Source organism: Cydia amplana, chromosome 2 (assembly GCF_948474715.1).
Source record: "Cydia amplana chromosome 2, ilCydAmpl1.1, whole genome shotgun sequence".
NCBI classification, from domain to species: Eukaryota; Metazoa; Arthropoda; class Insecta; order Lepidoptera; family Tortricidae; genus Cydia; species Cydia amplana.
The window spans coordinates 6,439,450-6,454,852 of NC_086070.1; the positions used below are offsets into that span (position 1 = coordinate 6,439,450).

The window sequence follows — 15,403 nt, forward strand, 5'->3', positions numbered from 1 at the left end:
TTAACAATATGTAAGCTACAGCAAGTACCTAAAATGGTTTAAAATATTTCAATTTAAAACTCGAATCGATGTTTTTCGTATAGAACTTCCTTATGTAGGTAGCCAACGTGATAAGTCGTGTAAAAACGAAATTTAATCACAGAATTACTTAATTTAATTAAGATTTTTTGAGCACAGTGACAATAGTTAGTCACTTTCAATTTAAAAATAAACTTATTTTTACACGGTGCCTATTTATTTCGTGATAAAGAGCCGTAATTGCGAAAATGTGATAAAGCGAATAGAAATCAAGTGAACATCATACTTTTTTATATACATAAACATTTTTTATTGCTCCTTATTCTACAGGCAAGCGTAACGTAAGTAACCAAAAATCTCTTGCACATCATCTAAAATGAAAAGTCCTTACACCATTCCAATTGTCAAAAGCTCAATAAGTTCTTAGTTCAGTGAAAGCGTGGCGACCGAACGATGATGAACGGTTTTCATCGTTCACTTCCGGCGCCAGACCGGAAGTCCACAGATACCGCCCGCTTGCCCAGCGCGTAAATTAACTCACTCACGGACAGCTTCCGGTGAGGTTTGATAGCGTTTCTATATTTTTAAAATGGATTTTGGGGAAGAAATTTCGGTTGAATGCTCTATTTGCTAATAATTTAGGTCACATATCATATCGCAACTTTTTTTCTGTTACCTACTCATTGCAAAATTAATCGAATTTTGTTGTAAGTAATACCTATACTATTCATAGATCGAAATACATATAACATATTTGTTTAAATTAGGCCAACGGTTCCTGGGCGCATCAACTTTTAGACAGACACTATAATATAATCTGTCCACGACATTTAAACTTCAATCGCTTAGGTATACTTATGGACTCATAGATAATAATATGTTAATTTCATGTTACTTAATACGTTAAAACAATAAGCGATTTGTTCTCTGTTTCGTGGTAACCCTAAAAAGATTTTTGGTAACGCCAGAGACATGAAAGTGTAGGTTTTCGCCTCCTAACCTGTATTACCCCCCAAATTATTCTGTGGGGGTAAACACAGTTTTCCAAATAAATTACGTGGGTATCCATATTACAAAGATTGGGAACCACTGACATAGACAATATTTATGTATACCTACTTATGTTAATAAAGCCAAAAAACTATAAGTAATCCCATTTTCTTGACGATACCTTTAACGGAGAACGTGAGCACTTGGGCAGCAAATCACAAATAGGACGGCAGAAAACATGTTTCAGGTATTCTGGTATTAACAGCCATAAATCTTATTATGAAATCGCCCTTAAGGTCACACAGCTAAATAGCTGCGCGGCCCTTCACGCACTATTAATTTAGACACTGTCACAAACTGAGAAGGGTTAAGCCTCGCGATTATGGAATTTAAATTTTCGCGGAAACACACGGTTTTGTCAATAACTTGATTAGAATTTAACGTGATTGCATATTATTATTATAAATGGATTTTGAATTACTGAAGGGTAGTTATTTTTGGGACTATTTCGGTATAATGGGAATAAGTAGGTATGCATTATTGGCACAATTAAAATGGAGATATAAAAAGTAACCAGTTTGAAATCTTCAACGAGTGTATAAATACGTTACAACTACAAATAATGTTTAAACATATTATAATTCTATTTGAAATTACTAATTTTCATATAAGTAAATAAATTCATTCAAACAGCGATCCGAATCATCAATAAAAAAAAAAATATTGCTAGGTTACCTTCTAACTGCTAAACATTGAGAAAAATAGGTACCTATTCAGAATAATTAAATAGGCTGTCCAGCCCAGACAACACTTCATTACTTTCGGCCAATAAATCACCTTTTATCAAAAGTATAGGTTAAAAAATATATCGTAATAAAAGTCAACAAGCTTTTTTTAAATAGAAATGAAAAAAACTTCAATGGAAATACAACACCATATGTATTTTGATACCAGCACCATCTCTGACGTGCTTGACGAACTAAATGAAAAGTAGTTTACGAAACTTTTAAAACTCGCGCGCCACTGACCTCTGTCGGTGAGTAGTTAAACTAAGTAGCTTTCTAAATGACTCACGCGCTGCTACTTTATACTAGATGGCATTAATAAGTCAAACACGTTTTCAAGAAAACAGCAATTTAAAGATATTCTATAAAAAAAAATCAAGAAAGGTAATAAACAAATATTTATATTTAAACACTTCTCATGCATTATTTTCACGCTGATTTGTCTTATGTAATTCTGTTCTTATAAGAATTTGCGTACTAATTAAAATAAACTAATTCAATGAAATTCGTCTCTATCCAATGAGAATATTTGTTTTTCATTGTCTTGCAACACCTGTGATCATCGTGACCTTCCATTATTGTTAATTTCGTTCATTTGTTTAAATATTTCAACACGTAAATTAATAATTTGTATTAAGAAAATACTGAATTCGTTTAGCTTCAAAATATTACATGCCCAATGTTTTCGAGATAATTATTCTAATTGGAAAAAATATTTTTGTACTTTTAGACTAGAAGTCCTGCTACCTTGTTGGAATATTTCTTCTTAGTGGAATGTATAAGAAGTCAATAAATTGCCTACTCCTATTTTGTATTGAAACAGAATAGTTAGATATATTATGTATAAAAAAAACAATATATTACTACTTACAGATTGTACCTAGTTAAAAAAACTAATTGTAGTTACAAAATATCGTCTTACATGGATTTTAATTCTAAACACATTTTAATTAATTCAACGATGAAACGTGACTCATAGCCAATAATCCATTCGCCCCAAAATTTAAATTTGGAATTCCGTCGATCGATCCACAAAGGACTGGCCGATAGGGATGGGATGTTCGTCTGTCGAGATTTTTTGTGCGATTTTTTCGACGTTATTATTATGAGAAAAAATGCGGAGTCAGTAGAGCGGAACGTGGGGTGGGGGCATGACGAGGGTTCCCCGTTTGATTGAAGCGGGAGGTGGGCGGGGCGGTGACGTCACGGTCTCATAATAGGCCGTGCAATGGCCGCCGTATATCAGCTAGCTTGCACTTGAACTATATCTGTTGAGACAATTGACGGGTGATAGTGGCGCTGATTTGAGATAAAGTCATGATTGATATTAAAAATGCGAACTGTTTTTGTAAATGAGTACCTATTAGTAATATAAAAAATTGGTAAGTAATATATTCAGTTTCTACCGCTGTCTAAGTGTACAATATCAAGTTGCTGTTGTTTATTATGTATTATAATATTATTTTTTATAACAGAACTTAAGCGTTATTTATCCTAGAAAAAATATTTAAATTAGGTGTAAGTAGGTAATTTTGAAAAAAAAAACCTACGTCAAAATGTAAGTTTACGGAAGTAAAAAAGTCTAGGAATATGACTTACTTACTGTATTTTAATACCATTTTGGAGTTGTTTACATATTTGGTAAAGGCGTCTTGACGTGATGCAACACACCGCGCTGATCAAGATCAGACAATCAGACTTGACACAACTCCACAATGTTCCAATCCAAGCTAACATAAAATAAATTATTCATAACTCTTGAAATGCGACCAATAATATGAAAAACAGCGTTATAGCGCTAAAAAGCGTTAGCAAGCGTGCCGATGGGCGGAGCGTGCGTTGCGTGCCACGGCGCACTTAGCGCGGGAACACCTAGCAGAATGGCACATCACATCACTAGCTACGCCTCTTGCTTGCCTGCCAGCATTTAAATATTTTTTCTTAATTCCATGTTTGAATTCAAAAAGTAATTGCTGACAATAAGCAGCCGGTACTACTACTGTGTGGATAGAAACGTTACCAACGACTTAGTTCTCAAAGTAACTTTGAAAACAACCAAGAAATTGTTAGGTATTTCTCTTGTCATTTAAATAGGATTTTTAGTAGAGTATTCTCTTAAAAATAAAATCTGTAAATAGCTGATAAATCAGCTAACTTACTTATATTTCCACTTTCACCTTTTAACCGCCGTAGACTGATATATAAGACATACAAAATCGGGCTCATTTCGCCGCTGTCTGATAAATAAGACAGAACTTCGTGTAACTTCGTACCCCCCGGCGACACGAGCAGGCTCGATGACGTATTCTATGGCGGTTAAAAGGTTAAATGCTTTTACTTGAATTCTTAACCATAATATGTACCTACCTACTACAAAAGTTCAAAACTTGAAAAAGACAAACTCAAAAGCAGCCAGTCTATTGCCTGACATTTCAATATGAGTTCTTCCTTAAATGTCAATAGCAACTGTAAACTAATAAGGATAATTGTTTAAGTAGTAATAAAGCATAAAAACTTATTACGAATATGCTTAATCAAGAACAGTGCAGTACAACAGCGAATCAACAAAACAAACAATCTATGACCACGATTAACGTATTGTTTGGACAGTTGTTGTTCGCGCAAGAGACGTGCTATATCAATAGTATACATACATACCTTGAAATTAATACAATGATTATCTATTAGGTAATGAGAAAACTAGTTAAAGGTTTGTTTGACGGCAGTGGCCTACGACATTTACCTTCGAGATAAAATTAAGGACAGAAGCAATAACAGGTGGGTTTTTCAATAGTTCATAGCTTTTGCAATGATCTAAGACGCTTTGAGTTAAAAATAAATTCGATTAGCATAATAAATGTAAAAAAATCACGAATTTCCATAACCAGTAAATGGCAATTGCACAAATGAAAGCATTTGGGAAGATTATAATGCGTTTTTTTTAAGTAAGCTATCAAAAAAGAAGTTAGCATTAGGTGCGACCATGTCGTTTAAGCACTGGTACGATGGTAAATGTCTTAGTTGACCTAAGTATTAAGTAATTCAGAACTAATGAAGGCTAAACTTTAGCACCTCCCCAAAGAGATCATTAATTTAAATGATTTATGCAGTAAATGTGACTCAAAAAATAAACTGCCAAGAAGGTCAAAAGGATTATAAAAATATATGACACAGATAAAGGTGGTGACATTTAACGTAGCGATGCAGCGACATTATCGTGACCTTGTTTATTCCACCCTAGTACATTATTCATACTGCCGATCTACTCTGAAAATCGGGGTTCATTACAAAATCTAGAATAAGATAAAATACATTTTAGCAGCGGGTAAAAGCGATACGCGGGTTCTTATTCATCATTTGGAAAGTGACCTACCCTTACTCGTAGGTGAAATTATGATAGAGAACTAAGTACCTGTAGAAGATCCTGGCCCAAGGCTATTTTGTTCTGATTATAAGCAGGTATAATGTACAGGTATAATATGCAGGTATACTATTATAGTAGATTTCGTTCGCGCTTAGCATGTTACTTATCAAGCGAACTATTTTATTTATTAAGAGTTATTATGTTCGTAACTATTTTAGTGACTCGGTGCTAAAAAATTTAAAGCTAACATTTCCTGTAGGTATTTTAGAAGAGAAAGTCATGATTGAAGTTAGAAAAGCTGTAGCATACGATTGGAGTTCTGTATGTATCACTTGTTTACACGTCACAAAAGCCAACGCAAGTAAATTTTAGAAGAATAATACATTTGACTATAATAGGAAAAGTGCAAACAAGCTTTTCTTAGTCGCAAAGATATAAGCGCCCGCGCCATACAGTTTTCGTTACATTTTCACGTCAAAAATAAAAAGGGAATTTGCTACATTGGAAGTTCTTTTAAAAAACCCGACCGTTTTCCTCGAACAGCCAATTTGATATGGATCCCAATTTTTATTAGGATATAAATCATGCTCACATCACTGGCCGGTACAAATCGGCCGCAATCAGCTGCGATCAATAAAAAATAAAACATTAAGTACAACATGAGACGCCGCGGGCGACTTCTACAATAGGTTTAGGCTAGATAATATGTAATTGGTTTGGGAATATTACCAATATATCAGTTTTAATCTTAGCTAGCAATTGGTCAATAATGTACCTACCAGATAAATAACGATGAAAATATTATACTGACGTTTTGAGGCACAATTTGCTACATTATTAGTTTTAACTTAATAATTCTAATTGCACTTATTGGTACTTAGGTAACGACTTATTAATAATCTGCTTCTTTGCACGAGAACTACATTGATCTAAAACACGGGATATTATTTTTAACAATATTTAAGGTAAGTAATTTATCAATTGGTTAGGTTAAGGTATAACGAGTGCTTTGCCATCGCTAAAAGTACTCATAGCACGTGTTTATGAAAAAGCATTAATAGTCTGAGCAATAAAATGCTTATTAAATGTTAAGTGGCAGCCCTACAATAAACCGCAACAAAAAAAGCCCTTATCTCACAATCGATTGATTGGTTAACAAAACCCGATCGCCTCTAGGGTCATCACATCCTAATTCCGAGCGCCCGCGCATGATAAATATTCAAGCCGCCCGATAATTTCGCAAATTCTCAACAACCTATAATACACATTAATAACATAAAGTTCGCATGTCAAACCGCCAATTCGCATGTGATTATCTTTATTTTGCACTAATTTATCAATGTAGCGATTACTTTTGTTTAATAGGTACCTACTTACTTACTTTTTTTAGCTTTTATTACGGTTAGTCCTCGTCAGTGTTGGCCGAAACGTTAATGCAATTGAAAATTATTGACCATTATAAATTGAACTATGAAGTGTAACCGTCCGTTACGGTTTACGGTTCAATTTGTACTGGTTAATGGGCAATTGCAATTAACGTTCGGCCAACACTGGTCCTCGTGCCTATGTTGTTGATGCTTATAGGCCGTCCATATTTGTTGGTGCAGATTTTAACCACGTGAGCAGTTAAGACAAAGTAGGCAAAACTAACACATGAATATTGACCTACAAAATATTTTTTCTTTTTTTTATTGTTTCGTATTGGTAACCATTAGTCGTTTATGTTTACATTTTGTCGTTTTGTTAAAACATTTGACTAACAAATCTGAACATTTCGCTTAATTTAATGTCGATCATTATTATCTTTCGGCCACCCACAAGAGGTCGAAGGTGGTCTGATTCTATTATGAGCTTGAAAGCATACTCGAGTTGTGTATTTTTAACACAACCAACATATAATGTAGATACTTTTAGGGTTCCGTACCTCAAAAGGAAAAAACGGAACCCTAATAGGATCACTCGTGTGTCTGTCCGTCCGTCTGTCACAGCCTATTTTCTCCGAAACTACTAAACCAATTAAGTTGAAATTTGGCACACATATGTAAGTTTGTGACCCAAAGAGGGACGTATAACGTAAATAAATGAATTTTAAATATGGAGGCCATTCTCGGGGGTAAATGAGAAAATTAAAAAATTAAGTTTTTCAAACATATCGTGTTACATATCAAATGAAAGAGCTCATTGTAAAAATCTCAAACATATCTTTTCATAATTTTAGGATGAATAGTTTAGCAGTTATTCAAGAAAATGACCATTCCCCCCCCCCCTTATCTCCGAAACTACTGGGTCTAAAATTTTGAAAAAAATACACAAAATAGTTCTTTACCTATAGATGACAGGAAAACCTATTAGAAATGTGCAGTCAAGCGTGAGTCGGACTTAATGTACGGAACCCTTGGAACGCGAGTCCGACTCGCACTTGGCCGGTTTTTTTTTATATATACTCATGGACAAATGTAGAGGAACGCAAAAAAAGGTTTAATAATTGGATTACAGCACCTCTAGTAATTTCAGAATTAGTAATTAACCTTTTTTTTTCGTGCCTCTTAATTTGACCATGAATGTACAGACAGCTATATGTTTTGTAATAGGTATTAAATTTGAATAAAACGTTCTAGTTTTAAACAGGGGTATCAATCGGTGGAACGAAATCAAGCAATAACGGATAGTGGCATCAAAAATCAGTTGTTATTCTATTATTCACATACTTCAGCCTCCAGAGGGACATATTTTTACTTTTGACATATAACATGACTGGAAAGTTAATTAAAATATTTAATGAGATACCAGTTTAGTCAGTGGGAGCAGACAAGAACAAATGATATTAAATTAAAGTTGCCGAGGTGGGCGTCTACGGTGACGTTAGAGCGTTGAGAGGTTATGACAATACTCGTGACGAATTGGATGGTGTTTTATAAGCAATTTACTTGATTATGGGAAACAGAAAAGAATTAATTAGTTGAAAGGTGTAGTCATAAACTAAATGCAGTACTCGTAAAGCTTTTTGTTAACTATTCATGTTAACTAGTCGAGAAATAAACAATCAATTGAAAATAACGAGTTAGTAACTTATAGTACGTGTAATGTGTCTACGAGACATCGGAAGTTTTTGTACAAAATGCATAAATGTATAATGATTTTGGTTTTTCTAAACAATTTATTTATCGTTATCGATTAAAATAGGGAGTCTAGCCATGACAATCCTACATCGATAAACGCCAAATGAAAAAAAAAACAATGGGTTGCATTCCGGGAGTGCCGGCAGAAGTGAAAACTCAATGACATTGTAACAGTTTTTCGATCAGGTCACGTGTCCGTCTTACGGCCACGTGATCTGTCGCGAGTTTAACATTTTTTCCCCACCTCAAAAAGTGCACAGCGCCGCTAAAGAAGTTTTCACTTCAAAAATGAATTGGGATGACAGATGCTACGAAAAGTCACGAGACCTATTTAATTTTCGATCAACGATTGTCATCTTTGCTAGGCCCCCAGATGTCATATTCACATATCAAAATAATCGACCTGAACCGATTTCGACAACACCTAGTTGAGCTGGATTGAGCTGCATAACCCTAAAATCCTGTCCACGGATCGTCATTTCTACAGCAGGAAAGTACGGGAAGGAAAAAACATAGTAATTTCAATCGGGACGAGGGTTTCAAGATCTCATCCACATGGAATCCAGTCATTAGTAAATGTAAGCGTAAACGAATATCGACAGTCGATAAATCGAATATCGTTAGTGTTGTGTGTCGACAGAGTGACATCCCTAGTGCGCAAAACGTTCAAGCGGATAAACAAGACCAAGTGCGGGTAGTTCGAAAAACTCGCGCGGTTAGACGATGCTGATGTCAACTTAAGCCAGTCTTCTCCGAGACCACGGGGACAACGCCGTCCTCGAAACGTCGGAGGTAAATCTTAAAACTTAGATACGCGATTAAGTCCCGTTGTATAATTTAATAACACCTAGTTGTTGACAAACTACCTATTTGATAGCAAGAAGCTTGTATAATTAACAACGTTACTAAAAGATACATTTGTAAATTCAACGACTGGCCGTAAACAATTATTTTTATCTAAGCAGCTTTCATCGATCTATCGCGTGGCTGAGATCGCCAACAAACCGCTCGCTTTATTACCATACTTAAAGGGCAGACCGTTCCAAATTTGAATAAAAGAAAGAAAAACGCCGGCCGAACGCAACTCCTAGAAAGTCGTGCACTCGGTCACGGAGTATTATCACATCACCGAATATCTCCGCTGCGCATTAAACTCTTGTACATTCGCTTTAAAAACAGTTCATCAGATGGTCAGCACTAGATAGCGGTGAAAGGGACCGTTATAATAATAGCCACTATCTTTATCTCGTTCTAAAAATTTCATGACCATGTATTTGGATCAATTTATGGAGCTAGTTTTGACAGCTTTATTTTTTTTTCATGCGCGTTAGCTGATTGCTGCCAGTGTTGCGTAAAACCTTTTTGGCTGTTTATGTTATTTAGATTTTAATTATGAATTTCGATAGCGAGCTTTAATTTATTTATTACGTAGGTTGCAATGAATGCGAGAATATGAGATAACATCTGTGGAAAATATTGATGTAATTAAATGAGTGCAATTACTTTGACGCATAGTTTATTATTAATAGTGAAACTGTCATATAAGTGATACATTGCTGATTTCTCGTATCTGTTTCAGAGCGTTATCTCAAGAAAAAATAAATAAGAATAAAAAAGCGGCCAAGTGCGAGTCGGACTCGCCCGTGAAGGGTTCCGTATTTATGCGATTTATGACGTATTAAAAAAAAACTACTTACTAGATCTCGTTCAAACCAATTTTCGGTGGAAGTTTACATGGTAATGTACATCATATATATTTTTTTAGTTTTATCATTCTCTTATTTTAGAAGTTACAGGGGGGGGGGACACACATTTTACCACTTTGGAAGTGTCTCTCGCGCAAAATATTCAGTTTAGAAAAAAATGATATTAGAAACCTCAATATCATTTTTGAAGACCTGTCCATAGATACCCCACACGTAGGGGTTTGATGAAAAAAAAATTTTTGAGTTTCAGTTCGAAGTATGGGGAACCCCAAAAATTTATTGTTTTTTTTCTATTTTTGTGTGAAAATCTTAATGCGGTTCACAGAATACATCTACTTACCAAGTTTCAACAGTATAGTTCTTATAGTTTCGGAGAAAAGTGGCTGTGACAAACGGACGGACAGACAGACGGACAGACGGACAGACGGACAGACAGACAGACATGACGAATCTATAAGGGTTCCGTTTTTTGCCATTTGGCTACGGAACCCTAAAAAGGGTGACTAATTAAGGAATGTCTTGATGGTTTTTTTAAAAACCGTAACTAACTAGTTTTAATGAACCTTTTTGATGTAACGAAATAATAACTCAATAATAAAAACAACTCAAGCGGTCACATACACACAATAACATACCGAAACATGAGGAAAACACGATTCCCAAGATAAAATTAGGCAGCAACAACGACTACAATCTACATTACTGCGGGGAATCCGACCGAGTGACATAAGCAGTTATCTTATACCTTTAAACGAGCAATTCTTGTTTATTTATTTATTAATTTATTTATATGTATATTTATTTATAAGTATATATATTTCGGGGATCTCGGAAACGGCTCTAACGATTTCGATGAAATTTGCTACATGGTGGTTTTTGGGGGCGATAAATCGATCTAGCTTGGTCTTATCTCTGGGAAAACGCGCATTTTTGAGTTTTTATACGTTTTCCGAACAAAGCTCGGTCTTCCAGATATTATGTTATAATTTTGTTCCACGCTAAAACTGTCTTCAACTGTTTTTATTACCTAGTCTACCAGTGCAATATAAAAATCTTCCTCATAGTCTATGAATAATTAATACTTTTAACACAAAAACAAAGCTAATTCGAGAATAAAACCGGTTAATTTCAAACGTGGAATCTTATCTCCAGAAGTGTTTCTACAACTGGCATTTTTTGTGCTTCAATTACCTACAGTTTTTTTTTCATTCGGCAGCAATTTATAATTTGCTTCCAAATTGGCACAATTAAAGTATGTTAATTATACATTCTTGTTTAATTGATTAATTTAGCCATATCGTAGCTATCTCGAGATTTATTTACTTCAATTAATATTTATTGTTGGGTTAAATTTATATGTTTTTTCTGATATAATTTATTTATTTATTAAAAATAAATTTAATTACATATAACATCAGATTTTTTTTACATAAAAAAATCTGATGTAATAATTAAATTAATTTTAAATATTATATTTTTTTGAAACAGATTCTTGTATGAGAAAAATTGTATTAGGTATATAAAAGAAATTGTCTGGTCTTCAACAGAAGGACATGATGTCACGATCCTCAGTATTGAGGGACCGACTGAAGATGATAAAAGAAATTGCAATTTTAAAATTGTAATGAATAATTAGTAATATTAGGTAGTACAACTTCTTTGTACAGTCAGCAGCAGAAGTTGCTAAGAGGGCGAGGTGTTCAAAATGATCTTGACGCGACTTTATTGTTGAGAGAATAAGAGCGTGTCAAGGTAATTTTGAACACATCGGCCGCTTGTGAGCAAATGAAGTAGGATTACTCATAAACATGACTAAACCAGTTTTTATGTGTATGTAAATGTACAGGCACGGTGAATAATACTGGGAACTTTTCTAGTTGAAGTTATGAGTGGAGTAGGTATAAATATGTCGACCTCCTGCGGGGTATGAAGCTCACAATAAAACGATAAACTAATGAGCCTCTTATTCGTTATACATTGTGGGGCATAGAAATTAACAGAATTGTTTTTTTTATAATTTTGTTGGTAATTTAATTTTAACTTGGAAATAAACCAAGTAATATTTAGATGGGTACTAGGTACAGTGAGCATCCAAAGTAGTGTAGGTATCTGACAAAGCGTCAAAGTTATCTGCTTAGATAGGTAGGTACTAATACTAAGTATAGTTAGCATCAAAAGTAGTGTATCTGACAAAGCGTCAAAGTTATCTACCATTATCATAGCTTAACAAAAAGAGACATTGTCTCCTCTACGTTTACCTATAGAACAAATAGAAACGTAGAGGAGACAATGTCTCTTTTTGTTAAGCTATGATAATGGCAGATAACTTTGACGCTGTGTCAGATACACTACTTTTGATGCTATAATTATTATACGGTTTCAGATACTTTGCTGCACTAACTACATGTTCTACACAATGGTTGACAGATAGAGATTGCCTTAATGCCTAAATTAAGTCCATCATTTGTACAAATTTATATCGTGCAATAAACTTGGAAAGGTATTCGAGGGTAGCAGATACTTTTCGTGCGTTGTTTCATACATTACTTTTAATTGACTTATTAAATGTTGTATCTGATGAGCTATAGTTTAAAAACTATTCATACTCGTATCATGATTATGAACCAGTCAAGCTTAAATAAAATAAAAATATATAATCTATAAGTATATACATTTTTATTTTTCATTCATTTCGCGTACCTATATATATGTATTAAACTTTCGCACCTACTTGCACAAAGCACTACCAATTATTTTTCGATTTGCGTTAAGTACTTATCGCACAATCGCTCGCATTAGATACAGCCGTGTCTAATCGCAACAAAATGGTATCTAACGACTTAGACAAAAAATGGGCAAAGGCGGTCTCTTTCTCTAGGGCGGACCCTCGAATCAACAACTTAATCCATCTCCTCTTTCGTCGGCAACCATTTTGATTAATGACCAAGTACCTGCTTAAGGTCCGATATACAAAAATATATGCTGATTCGTGTTAAATGTCTCTATTTATCTCTTTGACGTGTGCACCTTAGTTTTTATATTTCGACAGACACAGCTGTTTTGTTTCATTTGCATTTTTATATTTCCGTTTGGATATATTTCATTTCGGTCCACTTTTTTTACTGTCGACGCGTTTGACAGATAAATAGATGCGTTATTAAGAAAAAATGTGGGAAGGTTTCGAACTTGTGCGAATTAATGTAGAGCAGATAAACTCTATAAGTTTTTCGGAAGAGACACTAGGATTTCAATCTCGTTAAAAAACACTTTTGGCCAATAAGTACCTACGAAGTATTAATTTCTCTGGTTATATTCTGATAACTTTGTTAAAGTTGGCTAATACATGACGGCCAGAGGCTATATACCGCGAAAAACGAAATTCGCAAATTTCGGAGATATTTCTCTTTTACTCCAATGAAGGCGTAATTAGAGTGACAGAAAAATGCCCGCAATTTGCGGACTTCGATTTGCGGACTTCGATTTTCGCGGTTATAGCCCTGCTCTACCTTAAAGCTCTACTTAAATAAAGATATACCTACCTACATTTAATTTTATCTCATTCATGAATTAAATATACAGTAATCTTAGTAAATTTACATTTTATTATTAGTGTTAATAAAGTAGAAAAAGCCATCACATAAACAACGTACCTACCTACTTTATAATTCAGTAAACACTCACCAATTCGCGTAATATCCAACTGGATTCCGAATTATAAAACCAATACACATTTCCAAAGTAAATAACGAATCACTATTAATCTTGTCACTCATCCACTAAATAGGCACAGTTTGCTCCGAAAATATCCAATATCAACTACACATCGTTAACTTTTATATATAGATAAATGCTTTAAAAGTTTAAATATATCACCTCTTTTTTGACATAATTGATTTAGTTTATTGTCTTCCGGTATCTCATTAGAGAGTATAGTTTTTATGTTTTTCAGTGTTCGCATAAATTATTCTTTCTAGTTGGAAAAGGAAAATGGGTGATATTTCAATCATACCGCCTAGCAAACTAATCTGCAGCGCATAACATCCAATTGGCAACATAATAGACAACTTTTTTTAGATGAACTGATCTCCCACATGTCACACAACAGTCGGTAAACACGAAATCCGAGCTAATCAAAAACAAAGTTTGCGCGCGAAAATACCGTCAAAACAAAACACTGCAAATTCGCGGGGAGTACCGACTTTGTCGCCGTCAATTATTTCACGAAAATTACGGCCGATGTATAATGAACGTCTGAACCCGCATTGAGCTAGCTGTCAAATCTACGGGCCGTCATAGTCCGCTGCCATGAGTGGGCTCGCACACATGCTCACGTGCACGTGTAGCCATGGACACCAACACACTGACATTCTCCAGCGGACCGCGAACGTACGCACACATCCACCGTCATGAATCATACACGGCTCACATCTGTGTAGGGGCGGGTGGGAGTGCGAACATGCAGCGTGCTTTTAACGCGGCCAGACGAAATGATGCCTAACTGCAAAAGGAAGCGTAGTGTGTATCGGTTTTACAAAATGGCTGGTTATACGCGACTACACGCGCCTATGTGGCCGATCACATGAGAGATTAGCCGAATGCGTGTGAATGCAATGTAAGCTACGGATGGGCGGGAAACGCTACGGAGATCCGTCGTTTCTGCGATGCAAATCGGACGAATGATTTCTTATTCAACATTTCATTTGTGAACATTGTAATTAGATTGATATCATAATTAAGATATAAATATCCCTCCTTTCCAACGATTCATTGCGTACTTACAACTTTACGATTCGACTCTACGACTACAACTCTTTTAATTAAAGTTATATGTAAGAAAAAAATTGTCGATAGTTAAAATTGTCACGAGAAGGTACTGTATGATTGATAATAACAGTAAGCAATATTTTAAATAATTGTGATAATTTTTTTTAGCATATTTAATATGCTTCATATATTTACCACTATCCATCAGCATGGAAACAAAAAAGACTCACAAAACTTCCCTTTGATTTTCAGCTGTCGCTTACTTACACACACTGTTGCAGTGCTTATTCGAACTTCGAACCGACTCGGGACGTGGGGGCCGCGCGAAATTGAAGTACGACTTTATGTTAATCGCGATTGAACCGTTAATCGCGTGGCGAGCACGTGACAAAACAAACGATCACCTCACACACACACGAACGATTCGCAATTTGAATTTGGAATTCCATTTCCGCGGATTCCGCGCTTCGCTCTGCGACGTGCGGTATTCTTACCTGAAACAAATGACAACGTCGTTAGTAATCAATAAACTGCTATCGATACTTAACTTACATTTATTTTTAACGAGCATAACCATAAGAAGAAACTGTTTAATATTTTTTTCTTGAATCGGAATAGATATGACAGTACAATGCCATTCGTTATGCACTATCTTGA

At 34.9% G+C, this 15,403-nt stretch overlaps 1 protein-coding gene across 5 annotated transcripts in view; it reads right to left on the reverse strand.

Moving 5' to 3' along the window:
* The window catches only part of LOC134662038 (homeotic protein antennapedia-like), a 238,605-nt gene that overhangs the window by 41,856 nt on the left and 181,346 nt on the right, over nucleotides 1-15,403 (reverse strand). The window contains exon 1 of one of the 5 annotated variants that reach the window (XM_063518300.1): nucleotides 13,664-14,723. The exons of the other annotated variants lie outside the window; for them this stretch is intronic. The gene's annotated coding sequence lies outside the window, so the exon portion shown is untranslated. Of the gene's footprint in view, nucleotides 1-13,663; nucleotides 14,724-15,403 lie in introns of those variants that run through there. 5 annotated transcript variants of the gene reach the window in all.